General features: G+C 36.6%; 1 pseudogene; it reads left to right on the forward strand.

Moving 5' to 3' along the window:
• The first annotated feature begins 7,756 nt into the window (after positions 1 to 7,756).
• On the forward strand, positions 7,757 to 8,233 carry LOC112920466 (small ribosomal subunit protein eS25 pseudogene; annotated as a pseudogene).
• Positions 8,234 to 14,667: the final 6,434 nt, after the last annotated feature.

Here is a 14,667-nt window from a genome sequence, read left to right on the forward strand (position 1 = left end):
TACAATTACACCCAAAAGCATAAGATACCTAGGAATAAACCTAACCAAAGAGGTAAAGGATCTATACCCTAAAACTATAGAACACTTCTGAAAGAACTTGAGGAAGATACAAATAGATGGAAAAATATTCCATGCTCATGGATTGGAAGAATTAATATTGTGAAAATGTCAATGTTACCCAGGGCAATTTACACGTTTAATGCAACACCTATCAAAATACCATGGACTTTCTTCAGAGAGTTAGAACAAATTATTTTAAGATTTGTGTGGAATCAGAAAAGACCCCGAATAGCCAGGGGAATTTGGAAAAAGAAAACCATAGCTGGGGGCATCACAATGCCAGATTTCAGGTTGTACTACAAAGCTGTGGTCATCAAGACAGTGTGGTACTGGCACAAAAACAGACACATAGATCAATGGAACAGAATAGAGAACCCAGAAGTGGACCCTGAACTTTATGGTCAACTAATATTCGATAAAGGAGGAAAGACTATCCATTGGAAGAAAGACAGTCTCTTCAATAAATGGTGCTGGGAAAATTGGACATCCACATGCAGAAGAATGAAACTGGACCACTCTCTTTCACCATACACAAAGATAAACTCAAAATGGATGAGAGATCTAAATGTGAGACAAGATTCCATCAAAATCCTAGAGGAGAACACAGGCAACACCCTTTTTGAACTTGGCCACAGAAACTTCTTGCAAGATACATCCACAAAGGCAAAAGAAACAAAAGCAAAAATGAACTATTGGGACTTCATCAAGATAAGAAGCTTTTGCACAGCAAAGGTTACAGTCAACAAAACTAAAAGACAACCTACAGAATGGGAGAAGATATTTGCCAATGACATATCAGATAAAGGGCTAGTTTCCAAAATCTATAAAGAACTTATTAAACTCAACACCAAAGAAACAAACAATCCAATCATGAAATGGGCAAAAGACATGAAGAGAAATCTCACAGAGGAAGACATGGACATGGCCAACATGCACATGAGAAAATGCTCTGCATCACTTGCCATCAGGGAAATACACATCAAAACCACAATGAGATACCACCTCACACCAGTGAGAATGGGGAAAATTAACAAGGCAGAAAACAACAAATGTTGGAGAGGATGCGGAGAAAAGGGAACCCTCTTACACTGTTGGTGGGAATGTGAACTGGGGCAGCCACTCTGGAAAACTGTGTGGAGGTTCCTCAAAGAGTTAAAAATAGACCTGCCCTACGACCCAGCAATTGCACTGTTGGGGATTTACCCCAAAGATTCAGATGCAATGAAACGCCAGGACACCTGCACCCCGATGTTTCTAGCAGCAATGTCCACAATAGCCAAACTGTGGAAGGAGCCTCGGTGTCCATCGAAAGATGAATGGATAAAGAAGATGTGGTCTATGTATACAATGGGATATTCCTCAGCCATTAGAAACGACAAATACCCACCATTTGCTTCAACGTGGATGGAACTGGAGGGTATGATGCTGAGTGAAGTAACTCAATCGGAGAAGGACAAACAGTGTATGTTCTCATTCATTTGGGGAATATAAATAATAGTGAAAGGGAATATAAGGGAAGGGAGAAGAAATGTGTGGGAAATATCAGGAAGGGAGACAGAACATAAAGACTCCTAACTCTGGGAAATGAACTAGGGGTGGTGGAAGGGGAGGAGGGTGGGGGGTGGGGGTGAATGTGTGACTGGCACTGAGGGGGACACTTGACAGGATGAGCACTGGGTGTTATTCTGTATGTTGGTAAATTGAACACCAATAAAAATTAATTTATTAAAAAATAAAAAGACCTAACTTCAGATTATATTACTGGTTCATCAGTTTTTGAGAACTTCCATGCTTTTTCTTCTTGGTTTCTCAATGGTGAGCTAAAGAAGATGAACAAACAATATATACCTATTTTCTGCTTAACTCTTATTTGACTAGAGAACTCGCCATAATGATAAAACAATTATTGCTAATGCACTAAAATAACTATTAGTGGATTATGTAATAAGGATTTCTGTGAACGTTGAAACCTGGTATACAATGCCTTGGAGATAGGACAAAAATTTCATCATATCCTTGATTGCCTAGCCAAGAATTGTTCATTTTCCCCTGCCATGTCTATGTTTGCTGGGTTTGGCACATTCAAATTCAAACATCGCGGGTAAATATGAAATGTTCTAGTTAATGCCCTGCAGAAAGAAAATTAACTTGTTAGTGAATCACTTTTTTTAATTTTACTTTTGTTGCTACTGAAAATAGTTTACTTTTCTATGAAAAAATGATATATATTTATCTTAGGTATGAGCCCAAGTCTGAAATGGAGACCTGAAGTTTATTCTATTTCAGGTCTGGCTCTAAATAAACCACAGCTTCTTAACTCCAGTTCTAAAGAATGAAACTGTTCTCCTCTTTAGCCATATCTACCTTGATTGAATGCAAGCCCTTAGGGCATTGAGTAGACTTCTGGAGGGAAGTACTGACTCATTCCAGACTTTTCTACAGGCCTTTCTACTGATTGATATACATGTGCCCTCAGGTGCAGAGTTGAGTTAATTACACCCATTCCTTCATGGCAGCCCATCATCATTTGAGCATGCAATGCCTCTCTCTGAATCATTGTTCCTCTCATTCCCGTTCTCCACTCCTATTCTGCTTTCCTTTCCACATGCAACTATCCTGATGTGTTTGATGGGTATTAAACCACAGACTAAATATGCTTCTTCCTCTTTGTGCTCAACACCACCAAAACAGCACTGTGATGACTTTGCACACTTAGTCCCTTTATGAACTTGTCTGAGAGTCTCACTGGCATGTACACTCTGTTACACTATACTTATTTTAATTTGATCTATGCACTATCGAGCGCTATGCAGAATGATTATTACCCCACCCTCACACTGGTAGTGGATGAGGGCATGAGGGCTTCATTACCCTCTTTCCTGCTAACTCTTAGCATTATCCTAGCTTCTGATTGTCAACATCCTAACAAGTTCAAAGGGACCTCACTGTCTTCACATGCAAATGTCTAATGTCTAACAGAATTTGTGTATATCTTCATATGCTTATTTGCTTTGGGGGGTCTCTTCTCTGTTTATATATTTTGCCCATTTTCCCATTAAGCTTCTCTTTCATTTTCTTGGTGTTTACAGGAATCTTTTATATTATCTAAATACTTGTTCTTCATTAATTTTAAATATTGCAAATCTTTCCCAAATTTGTCATTTTTCTGTTGCCTTTGTACATGGTGTGCTTTGTTGAACTGAAATTCTTACTTTAATATGATCAGATTCATTGATTTACAACAAAGATGCAAAACCTGTGAAATCCATACAAATAATACCCTCCAAAAGCAGAAGTGAAGGAACATCAAAGAGAAATCCACTTATAATAGCATGTTTAACACACTGCTTTCTGGTTTTGAATAATCCAATAAAACAAATAAGAGGAATACAAAAGACTTAGCTAGCCCAATCAGTAAGATATATCTAATAAATATATCAAACTTTATAACCCATAACATTTAATATGCCTTCTTTTCCATTGCACATGGAAGACTCATAACTAACTACATATTAATCACAAAGAAAAAAATCTCAATAAATTTCATAAGGTATAAATAATTCAAACAAAGCTGTCTTTCCAAAGTAACTAAATTTAAAAATTAATTCTAAAACCAAGAAGTAAAACGAAGCTTTTAACTATCAAAAACTCGGGGATCCCTGGGTGGCTCAGCTGTTTAGAGCCTGCCTTGGGCCCAGGGAGTGATCCTGGAGATCCGGGATTGAGTCCCACATCAGTCCTGCTTGAACTCTGCTTTTCCCTCTGCCTGTGTCTCTACCTTTGTCTCTCTGTCTCTCTGTCTCTCTGTCGCTCCATGTCTCTGATGAATAAATAAATAAAATCTTAAAAAAAACAATCAAAAGCTTTTTAAGCTGATTTCTAATAAGTAAATTGTGGGAGAAAGGAATTAATCAAATCAACATTGCAGGATTCATAGCAGTAATCATAATGAAAACTGCACATCAGAATCTATAGGAAATAATGAAGTTGTGATGAGAGAAAAATCTAGTTTCAGAAACTTATATAAGTGAAAATTGAATAATGAAGATAAATTAGATTCTTTACAAAAAAAAACTGCACAAAAAGGATCACAAATTGAAATAAAAGCAAGCAGCAGGGAAATATTAAAGATACGGGTGAATTTAATGAGACATAAAATAGAATAAAATAAGTGCACCTGGCTGGCTCAATTGGTAGAGCATGCAACTCTTGATTTCAGGGTTGAAGGTTCAAGTCCCACTTTGGAGGCATAGATTACTTTAAAAAATAAAACAATAATGTAAAGATAAATAAAATGATTGTTTCTTGATTTTTTTTAAAAAAACAACAAATTAGTAGTTAAAGTAATCAGTAACTATAATGAGAAGCACAAATCCACAAAAGAAATGATGAGTGGGAAACATACATTTAAAAAAAGACAATTTTGAAAAAAAAAAAAAAAGAGAATTTTGGGGAAAAAAGTCATAACCAAGTATGCATAACTCTTTTCAAATGAACTTGAAAACCAGATAAAATAAGTAATTTCCTAGAAAAGTCTAATTTAACAAAACATTGGCCCTCATAAAAATAAGATACATAAATATGTCCATTTGTATAAAAAGAAACAAAACTTTAGAACTACCACACAAAAAGCACCTGAACTTAAATACTCAAAGACCAGATAGTACAACTCCAGCACATATGAAAAGAAGGGAGACCTAATTTTAAAATACATTAGTGGGTCACCTGGCTGACTCAGTAGGTAGAGCATGAGACTCTTGATCTCAAGATTGTGAGTTCAGGCCCCATACTGGGTGTAGAGATTAATAAAAATAAAATCTTAAAAAAATATATTAGTATAAGATTGCTATCTAAACCTAATAAAGAGCAGCCTGGGTGGCTCAGTTGGGTAAGCATCTGACTCTTGATTTCAACTCAGGTCATAATCTCAGCATCCTGGATAGCGCCCCATATCAGGCTCTTTGATCAGTGCAGAGTCTACTTGGGATTCTCTCTCTCCCTCTGCCCCTCTCTCTGCTCACACACACACTATCTCTCCCTCTCTCAAGTAAATAAATAAAATCCTTAAAAAAGAAAACTATAGACCAATCTTATTTATGCATGTTGATACAAAAATCTAACAAAATGGAAAAAAAAAAAAAACAACAACAACAATACATTGAATAACATGAGACAAGTGAGTAGAATATATTGCAGGAAGGTAATAATGATTCCGTATTAGGAAATCTATTAATATGATTCACATTTAATTGATTTATGGGAAAAATTATAATTTTCTTCTGCTATCAACAAATTTTAGTACCAATTCCAGAGTAAAGCATTTAGCCAAGTAGGAAATGGAAAATTCCTTGATACCATAGCATATGTGTATATGTGTTCTAAATCCAGCGTCAGAACCATGGTGCGAGTATATGGGGAAAGGAGGAAGGGAGTGAAGGGACTGTGGGCAGAAAATCTCAGAATACAGAACATTCCTGCTCAACCTTTGCCTGGGCTGGTGGAGAAAAAGCAAAAGATGCCTGTTGGGATAACTTTATGTCCACCTGGAATGGTCCAGTTATATTTCTTTCATGCTCAGTCATTGTGCTTCAGCAGCCTGGGGGAGCTGTGGCTCCTGAATGCATGTCATTGTGGAATTACAAGTGTAGCTACTAGAGGCTGTTATCCAGCTTTTCTTCTTCTTTTTTTTTTAAGATTTTATTTATTTATTCATGAGAGACACAGAGAGAGACATAGAGACATAAGCAGCAGGAGAAGCAGGGGCTCAATCCCAGGACTCTGGGATCATGACCTGAGCCAAAGGCAGACACTCAACCACTGAGCTACCCAGGTGCACCTATCTAGCTCTTCTTAAGGGAGATCTGAGTTGAGTATCTCCATGACCACGAGTGACTATTTTATTCAATAAAATAAAAGATTATTAAATTCAACCATACAAAAATAAATAGATTTGTATAATACAGCAACAACAAATAAGGAAAAATCACATGCAAAGATAACTGATAAACTGCAGGGGGAAACATTTGTCACTGAGAAGGGGCTAATCTATCCTATATATAAAGTGTTATTGACAATGAGATTTACAAAAACACTTCTAAAAGCTAAGAAAAAAATGAAGAAATCAGTCATAGACATGGACTACAGAAAATATGCACATATTTATCACAAGAGAAATACAAACTGAAGCTGTTACTTCTCACTTACCAGATAAGCAAGAATCTGAGGACTTGACGCTGTTGGTGAGAATATAGGGAGGTAGACATTTTTCTTTATTAGTGGCAGGGTCTTAAATAATGCAATTCAGATAAAGAGGGAATTTGGATATTTATCCTTTAATTGAGAAATCTCATTTGAAAGATAGACCTGAAGATACACTTTTAAAAACACAAAACAACATAGGCACAGGAATTATTCATTGTGGTAATAGTTAAACATCAGAAGCAATCGAAGTCCCAACCCATAGTGTGTCACCTGGGTGGCTTAGTCCGTTAAGCATCTGCTTTGGTTCAGGTCATGATTCCGGGGTCCTGAGATTGAGCCCCACATCAGACTCCCTGCTCCCTGGGGAGTCTGCTTCTCCCTCTCCCTCTCTTCCCATCCTTTCATGCTCACTTTATCTCTCTCAAATAAATAAATTTGAAAAAATCCTTTAAATGCCAACCCATAGTGATCTGCTGGAATAAGCCAATGGAGTTCTATGGAGACATAAAACAAGTAAGGAAGAACTCTGTGAAGTACAATGGATTGATATCTACAGCATGCATACCTAGATCAAAATTGTGTACATAGCAAGCCACATTTTGGTGCAACAGAATTTTGTGCAACAAAATTAGGAATTTTTTTTTTTTTTAAAGAACCCATTATTCTGACTATACATGCCTAGTGGGATGCATTAGGAGGACAAAAAGAACTACAAAGAATGTGAGTTTTGTTGGTGGTGGTGGCTAGGGATATAATAATTCTAAAACTATGTTTTGGTGGATCTAAATTAAAAATATGTTGATGTAGTTGGGAATCAGTATTATTATAAAGAGGGAAATCAAAATATTAAAAATATGAAATGAGGAAGTTAAGGAAAAGGTAGTGATACTGGATTAGAATTGGAAGTATCAGTATGAATTTGAGGCATTTAAGAAATGCCTACTTCCCATTCTTGCCACTGAAAGGGAACCAATGATATTCCATAACAGTGAACACATCTAACCCTGAATTTTGCCCCTCCAGGGCTCCTTGGAGGATGGCTGATTCCAAGAAAAGTACTGGGTGAGCCTGAAATCTTAGTGCTGGAAAGCAAGCAAGTACTCAAAGATTAATGAGGACATGGCAAAAGTGGCACAAGAGCAGTTTGAAGTGATTCCCACTGTCCAAATTTGTACATTTTGAGCAAAAAGAACATAGTAGATTATAACACATTAAATAAAAGATATTTTCATGTATGTAGTAATAACAAAAATGGAAGGTAGCAAGAGAGAAAAAGCTCTTCATCAAAGAAGGCCAACCAAAAAATATAGAAGAATTATCAAATTAGGAGGAAAAAAAACCCACTATTTTTCCACCATCATTTAACAATTAGTTTACTCAAGGTTAATCAGTGGATACTTCATCCATTGATGAAATGTTGTTGGGGATAGGATAGATTTCTCATGTAGTCTCAAAATCTAACATAACGATTATTATTTTCTTTTTTTTATCCGACATCTTAGTGAGGCTGCAGGGGTGGCTGTTGCTCTCCGAGCTTCGCTATGCCGCCCAAGGACAACAAGAAGAAGAAAGATGCTGCAAAGTCAGCCAAAAAGGATGAAGATCCAGTGAACAAATCTGGGGGCAAGGCCAAAAAGAAGTGGTCCAAAGGCAAAGTTCGAGACAAGCTCAATAATCTGGTGTTGTTTGACAAAGCGACATATGACAAACTCTGTAAGGAGGTTCCCAACTATAAGCTTGTAACTCCAGCTGTTGTCTCTGAGAGACTGAAGATTCAAGGTTCTCTGGCCAGGGCAGCCCTTCAGGAGCTCCTCAGTAAAGAACTTATTAAACTGGTTTCAAAGCACAGAGCTCAAGTAATTTACACCAGAAACACCAAGGGTGGAGATGCCCCAGCAGCCGGTGAAGATGCATGAACAAGATCCCACCAACTGTACATTTTGGGAAATAAAACTTTATTAAATGAAAAAAAAAAAAAGATTATTATTTTCAAAATAGGAAGGGATATTTTTACAGTGGGGAGATATGTTTTGTCATCACCGGTAGTAGGTGCTATTGATGCCCGCCAGATCTCAGTTGCATTTACCCTCCAGATTCTGTGTTGACTGCTAACAATGCACACCTAGCCATTTCTTCAGATAATTGCCATCTGCCAAAGGGAGGCATCTTGCCCTTAGGCTAGACCCTCTGACAGCAGCACACATCCAATGACTTACTACAGGAGAGAGAAGGCCAGTCACATATGCTCAATATGGGAAACTTTGTGGTGTTATTTATGCTCTAAAGTACACCTTTTCCTGCCTTCACCCCCTCATTATGGATCAGATGGAGGCTATATTGTCCCTGAGATCACATTGTTGCTCGCTTCTTTCCTCTCCTTTCTCCTCCTTCACTCATTTTCTTACGCATTCTTTCTACATAGCACTTCTTCAATAAATCTTATGCACCCTAATCCCTGCTTAGGCTTCAATTCCAGAAAACCCAAACTAAGACATGACCTTAATCAAGTAATCAAACTTAAAGTCATACTACTATGTTAAAATGATAGTTTGTGCTTTGAAATGTTATGCACTTTTTTTCCCCAAAAATACTTAACCTGAATCTAATTATGAGGAACTAATCAGACAAGTCCAAACTGAGGGAGATATTCTACAAGATAATTGACTTAGAGTATTAAAAATAGTGACAGTATAATGAGTGAACCAAAAGAAAGAAGAAAGAAGAAAGAAAAAAAGAAAGAAAGAAAGAAAGAGAAAGAAAGAAAAGAAAGAAGAAAGAAAGAAAGAAAGAAAGAAAGAAGAAAGAAAAGAAAGAAAGAAAGAAAGAAAGAAAGAAAGAAAGAAGAAAGAAAGAAAGAGAAAGAAAGAAAGAAGAAAGAAGAAAGAAAGAAAAAGAAAGACTGCTATAGCTTATAGAAAACTAAAAATTATTACAAAATACTGTGAGAAATCTTTGGTGAGATACTGAATTTTTGTTTGTTTATATTTAATTATTTGGATACCAGATTTTCAAAAACAAGATTTTTTTAAAAAAAAGTTTTATTTATTTATTTGAGAGAGAGAGGGATAGCGAGAGAGAGCATAAGCAGAGGGAAGGGGAGAAGCAGGTTCCCTGCTGAGCAGCGGCCCTTGTGGGGCTCATTCCAAGGAATCTGGAATCATGACCTGAGCAAAGACAGTTGCTTAACTGACCGAGCCTCCCAGGTGCCCCTAAAGACAAATTTTAAAAGCTGTTTTAGGAACAGTTGGGGGCATTGAAAAATAGACTTACTATAGATAATTTTCTCTGTGTTAAATGTCTGGAATGTCAACATGTTGGATAATGTCATAATGTTGAGGTTGTATGAGAAGTGTCCTTTCTTTAGGATATATAAGCCATATTTACATGGGAAGTGTCATGATATTTGCAGTTCTTGAATGTTTCCGAAAAAAATTTATATATATATATATATATATATATATATATATATATACACACATGCATGGAGAGAAAGAGAGATAAAATTGCAAAATTTAAACAATTGATGAAGCATTAAGTGCATTTGCTTATTTGTAGCATTTGAAAATTTCATAGAAAAAATTGGGCAGGGGAGATAGAAAAATTTGACCATCACAATTCCTATTGATAATTGTGGATTATAACCCAAAGAATACAATAAATGTGCATGAGTAAATAATTAGTATACTAAATGATTGAGCAAATAAATAACTGGAGAAGATGGAGCAATTCACCACACCAGAGGGAGAAATCACTGTTAGGATACCACTGTAATCACTGCTTAGGAAACCCACTGATCGATTCTGAAATTAGGAGACAGGGCAGCCCCAGTGGTGCAGCGGTTTAGCACTGCCTGCAGCCTGGGGTGTGATCCTGGAGACCCAGGATCGAGTCCCACTTCAGGCTTCCTGCATGGAGCCAGCTTCTCCCTCTGTCTGTGTCTCTGCCTTTCTCTCTCTCTTCCTGTGTCTCTATGAATAAATAAACAAAATCTTTTTAAAAAATGAAATTAGGAGACAAAGCTTTGGTCACACCAATTAGGCTATTTGCATAGCCTCAAAGTATCCCCAATAAAAGTCATTCATTAGCATGGTGTTTTTAACCTGTGCCCACAAACTCTTTGATGCATTTTTTTTCTCCAGGAGAGGAATGTTGATTCCCAGCCCCTCACTGTGGGTGTAGATTGGGATTAGTGACTTAATTATAACAAACTGAATATAGAAAGAGCAAAATAGTAACTTGTCCACGAAGAAACATGCTACCAGCTTAACCCAGTGACCAACATTAACATCATCAGTGAAACTATGAAAGGATATGATGTAATATACATCCTTTCTTATATAGGAAATGATCAGAACATATAGTGTGGCTTTCTTCCCTAAAATCCACAATCTTTCAGTCAAATCACAAGAAACCTCCAACAGACAAACCTAAAATGGGGGAATTTTTACAATCTGACCAGTTCTCTACAAAAGCGTCAAGGTCACGAGATATGGAAGCACTAGGAACAATCACAGATTGGGGGCTATTTGAAGAGATATAAACCAAATAACTAAATGTCATCTGGTACCCTGGATTGGATTCTGGAACAAAAAAGAAAGTTGATACAAACCTGGAATATCTAATGTCAATTTCTTAGTTCTGATAATCATACCAGGGAAATGTGAAGTGTTAACATTCGAGGGACTGGGTGAAGGGCATATAGAAATTCTAGGCTCTTTTTGTAACCCCTCTGAAAGTCTAAAATTATTTCAAAATAATTCTTTTTTTAAAAAAATGGGGGAAAAAAGAGGTTCCTGGGTGGCTCAGTGGTTGAGTCCAACTCTTGATTTTGGCCCAGGTCATGATCTCAGGGTCATAGAATTGAGCCCAGTGTTGGCTCCATGCTTAGTGTAGAGCCTACTTGGGATACTCTCTCCCCCTCTCTCTTTCTCTTCCCTTTCTCACCACCATCCACCCCCACCCCTGCTCGTGCATGTGTGACCTCTCTCTCTAAAAAAAAAAAAAAAAAAAAAAAGAAAAAATTGGGAAAAAATTTTATTTTAAAATAAAGGTAAAATCACATAGGCCTGGGACGTTTGAAGAGTGATGTTTCAATTCTTTCATATTTATTGGCTTTTTTTTTTTTAAGATTAAAGATTTAGAGACAGAGAGAGACAGATGCAGAGACACAGGCAGAGGGAGAATCAGGCTTCATGCAGGGAGCCTGATGGGGGGACTCAATCTCGGGACTCGAGGATCACACGCTGAGCTGAAGGCAGACACTCAACTGCTGAGCCACCCAGGCATCCTTCATGTTTATTGGTTTAGTCTGTTTTTCCTTTTATTTCCCTCTCCCCATCGATTTTGGTATTTTTTTCTCTTTCAGGTTTATGAAATTATCTATATTTTCTTATTTTTTTGCATTACCCTTTTATGTTAAATTTCTGTTAATGTCTGTAACTATTTCCCCTTTTCATTAGTTGTTTATTTGTTTCTCCTATTTTCTATTTTTCTTAATCATCATTATAGTTGTCCACTTAATAATCTTTCCAAAGAAAATTTTTGATTTTTTCTTATCTCTGCTGTATTGTCATCATTGTTGTTTTTTTTTTTTATACCACTGATTTCTTTCTGGCCTTATTATCTTTTCTCATGTTTATTATTTGCTTTTGATAATCTTTAATTACCTTTATGGGGCTTTTGTTGTGACCTTTTCTCATATTTTGAGGGAGTTTGCTTTTTCCTGATTCCTTATCTGGGAACTTAGCTCATTTGCCTTCAGACCTAGTTGTTTGCTGACAAATATTGCATAGATTATTCACAAGGGACCTTGTTACTGCATTAATCCTATTGCTGAGTTCAAAACAGCCCCTGTTCTTGTTTTCCCAAGAACAACACTAGTTTTCATATATAATCTGGGTTCTTTGTTAGCTTTACGAACTATCAGATGATATGTTTATTCTACTTGATATATCAACTTACATGTTTCAATATCATTATAGAAGAATCCGTTTCTGTTTTTGAGTGGTCTCTATAAAGGGAAGGGTATTTAACTTTCTCTGGAGTATTTCTCCATATCAAACTTCATATAAGTCTGTTGCTGTATTTTTCTCAGCTAAAACAAATCTTTATATTTTTATTCTTAGACAATTTTGTCCATCTTGAAAAAATATTTAGTGTTTATGCTGGAAAACACTGAACATGAGTCTCTTCCAGGCCTTTTAAAATAGAGGTTCCTCCCATCTGCCTATGACACTGATGAGCTGCTAGAGTTCTTTCTTTTTTAAAAAATTTTATTTAAATTCATTAATTAACATATACTGTATTATTGGGTTCAGAGGTAAAGGTCAGTCATTCATCAGTCTTATATAATGCCCAGTACGCATTGTATCACATGCCCTCCTTAATGCCCACCATCCAATTACCCTGTCCACCCCACCCCGCCTCCCCTTCAGCGACCCTCAGTTTGTTTCCTATGGTTAAGAATCTCTTATGATTCGTCTCCCTCTCCAGTCAGACCTGCTAGAGTTCTATGAAGAAGGACTAAAAAGTTTAGGAACTACCCTTTGGCAGGCTCCACTAGCCATCTGCTGTCACAAAGTATTGAAACATTGAAGGAATCTGACTTTTCCTGCTCAACTACCCCACAATCTTAACATGACTTTAAGTATTCAATAATTTTTAAATAGAAATTAACTTTAAAATAGAAATTTAAATAGTGAAACATCAATAAAATGAAACAAACAAGCTTAGAGGCATGAACTATTTAGAAGAATGAATAGGAGGCACACAAAGAAAATGCATATTTCTATAGAGCACAGACCACTAGCTATCATTGAAGTGTCCAAGAGCTCTGCTTGGAATCAAGTGAATCTGAGTAGCTTTTCTTTGACAGAAAAATGAGAGAATTAGGAAGAAGAGGAAGAAGAAAGATGAAAGAAGAAGAAGAAGAAAAAGAAGAAGGTGGAGGAGGAGGAGGAGGAGGAGGAGGAAGAGAAGAGAATGAAGGGCCTTCACATAAAAATGCATTATATTGATACAATCCCAGAAGAATGTTAATAAAGAGTTTTATAGCCAAAACAATAGCTGTTGGTGAAATCTTTTAGCAGACTCTGAAATTTTTCTTATACATCCACTTCTTCCTCACAAGTTACTCCAAGCTTTCAATATATTAAGATTAATAATGTCTGAGATACCAATGTAGATAGCACCTCAATTTTAAATGCACATCAACTATTTAACACAAAAATTCATCTTATAAAAGGAAAAGTCCCAAAATGACAGCCCCCCCAAAACCAGGCACCTTCCTCAACATTTTGTGCCATTCTTGCCTTTCTAAATCTTGACAATATCACCCTTTTTATTTTTTAGAAATGAGAAAAGCACAACATAACTTGAGATCTGTCCCGTTTCTATTCCTTCCCTTACTATTCCAGAATATCATCCCACCATGACTGACATTAGTGTCATTTATCAACATTTTACAGATGACGGTGGAGGAGAATTTGCTGAGATTTTTTGAGGATGATGAGAAATGCTTCTAAATCATGGATTCAAGAATAAGCTTTTTTGAACAGGTGGAAGGAAGACCAGACCTTTAATTTTTTTAGATAGCAAGGCTCATATACATCTATGTATAAACAGAATAAAACAGTATGGACTTATTCATTCATTCAATGAATATTTGTTAAGCCTTTTTTATATATATCAAGTGCTGTCATATAATAAGTGATTCACGCTCTTAATGACCATTGAGTCTAGCAGTGAATTCTCAGCTCTAGATTCTGCAGGCTTTCAGAGCAGAGATGAGCATAGTGCAACGGCCAAGGGAAAGGTCGAGTGTTGTCTTACCAACAACCACATCATAGTCTTACAGTTGTATAATTACCAATCTTTCCACATGCTACTTTTGGAAGCTATTTCAGAAGAGTATAATAACACTAATCACAGTAGATACTTATACATGCTAATGCCATGCCAGGTACTTATAAAAGGAAAATGTGGTAAAATGTCTTCATTTACAGTATTTCACTTATCCATACTATAACCAGTAACGTTGACAGTATTATGCCTGTTGATGGGTTGGTGTGATTGAAATTCAGAGGGTGACATTGGCTTGCTGGTGTTCACATAGGTGATAAGGGATGAAACTAAAATGCAGCCCGGGATCAAGGTAACTCTAGGATGAAAGCAGTTTTCTTATAGAATTTTGTCCTTTTGCTGCTGCTGCAGCTAATGGACTTTTCTTTTTCTTTTTTCTTTTCTTTTTTTTTTGGCCTATTATTCAGGCCAGTCTCACTTAATCAAACCAAACCAATGAATGAACCATCAAACAAAAATCCAAGGCATAAGTGAAAGGGACTAACCAGAGCCACGTGGGTGAGGTGGAGCTTTGCTTCCCTCTGGAGTTGTCAGGACTATTTTAGC

Source organism: Vulpes vulpes, chromosome 12 (genome assembly GCF_048418805.1).
Source record: "Vulpes vulpes isolate BD-2025 chromosome 12, VulVul3, whole genome shotgun sequence".
NCBI classification, from domain to species: domain Eukaryota; kingdom Metazoa; phylum Chordata; class Mammalia; order Carnivora; family Canidae; genus Vulpes; species Vulpes vulpes.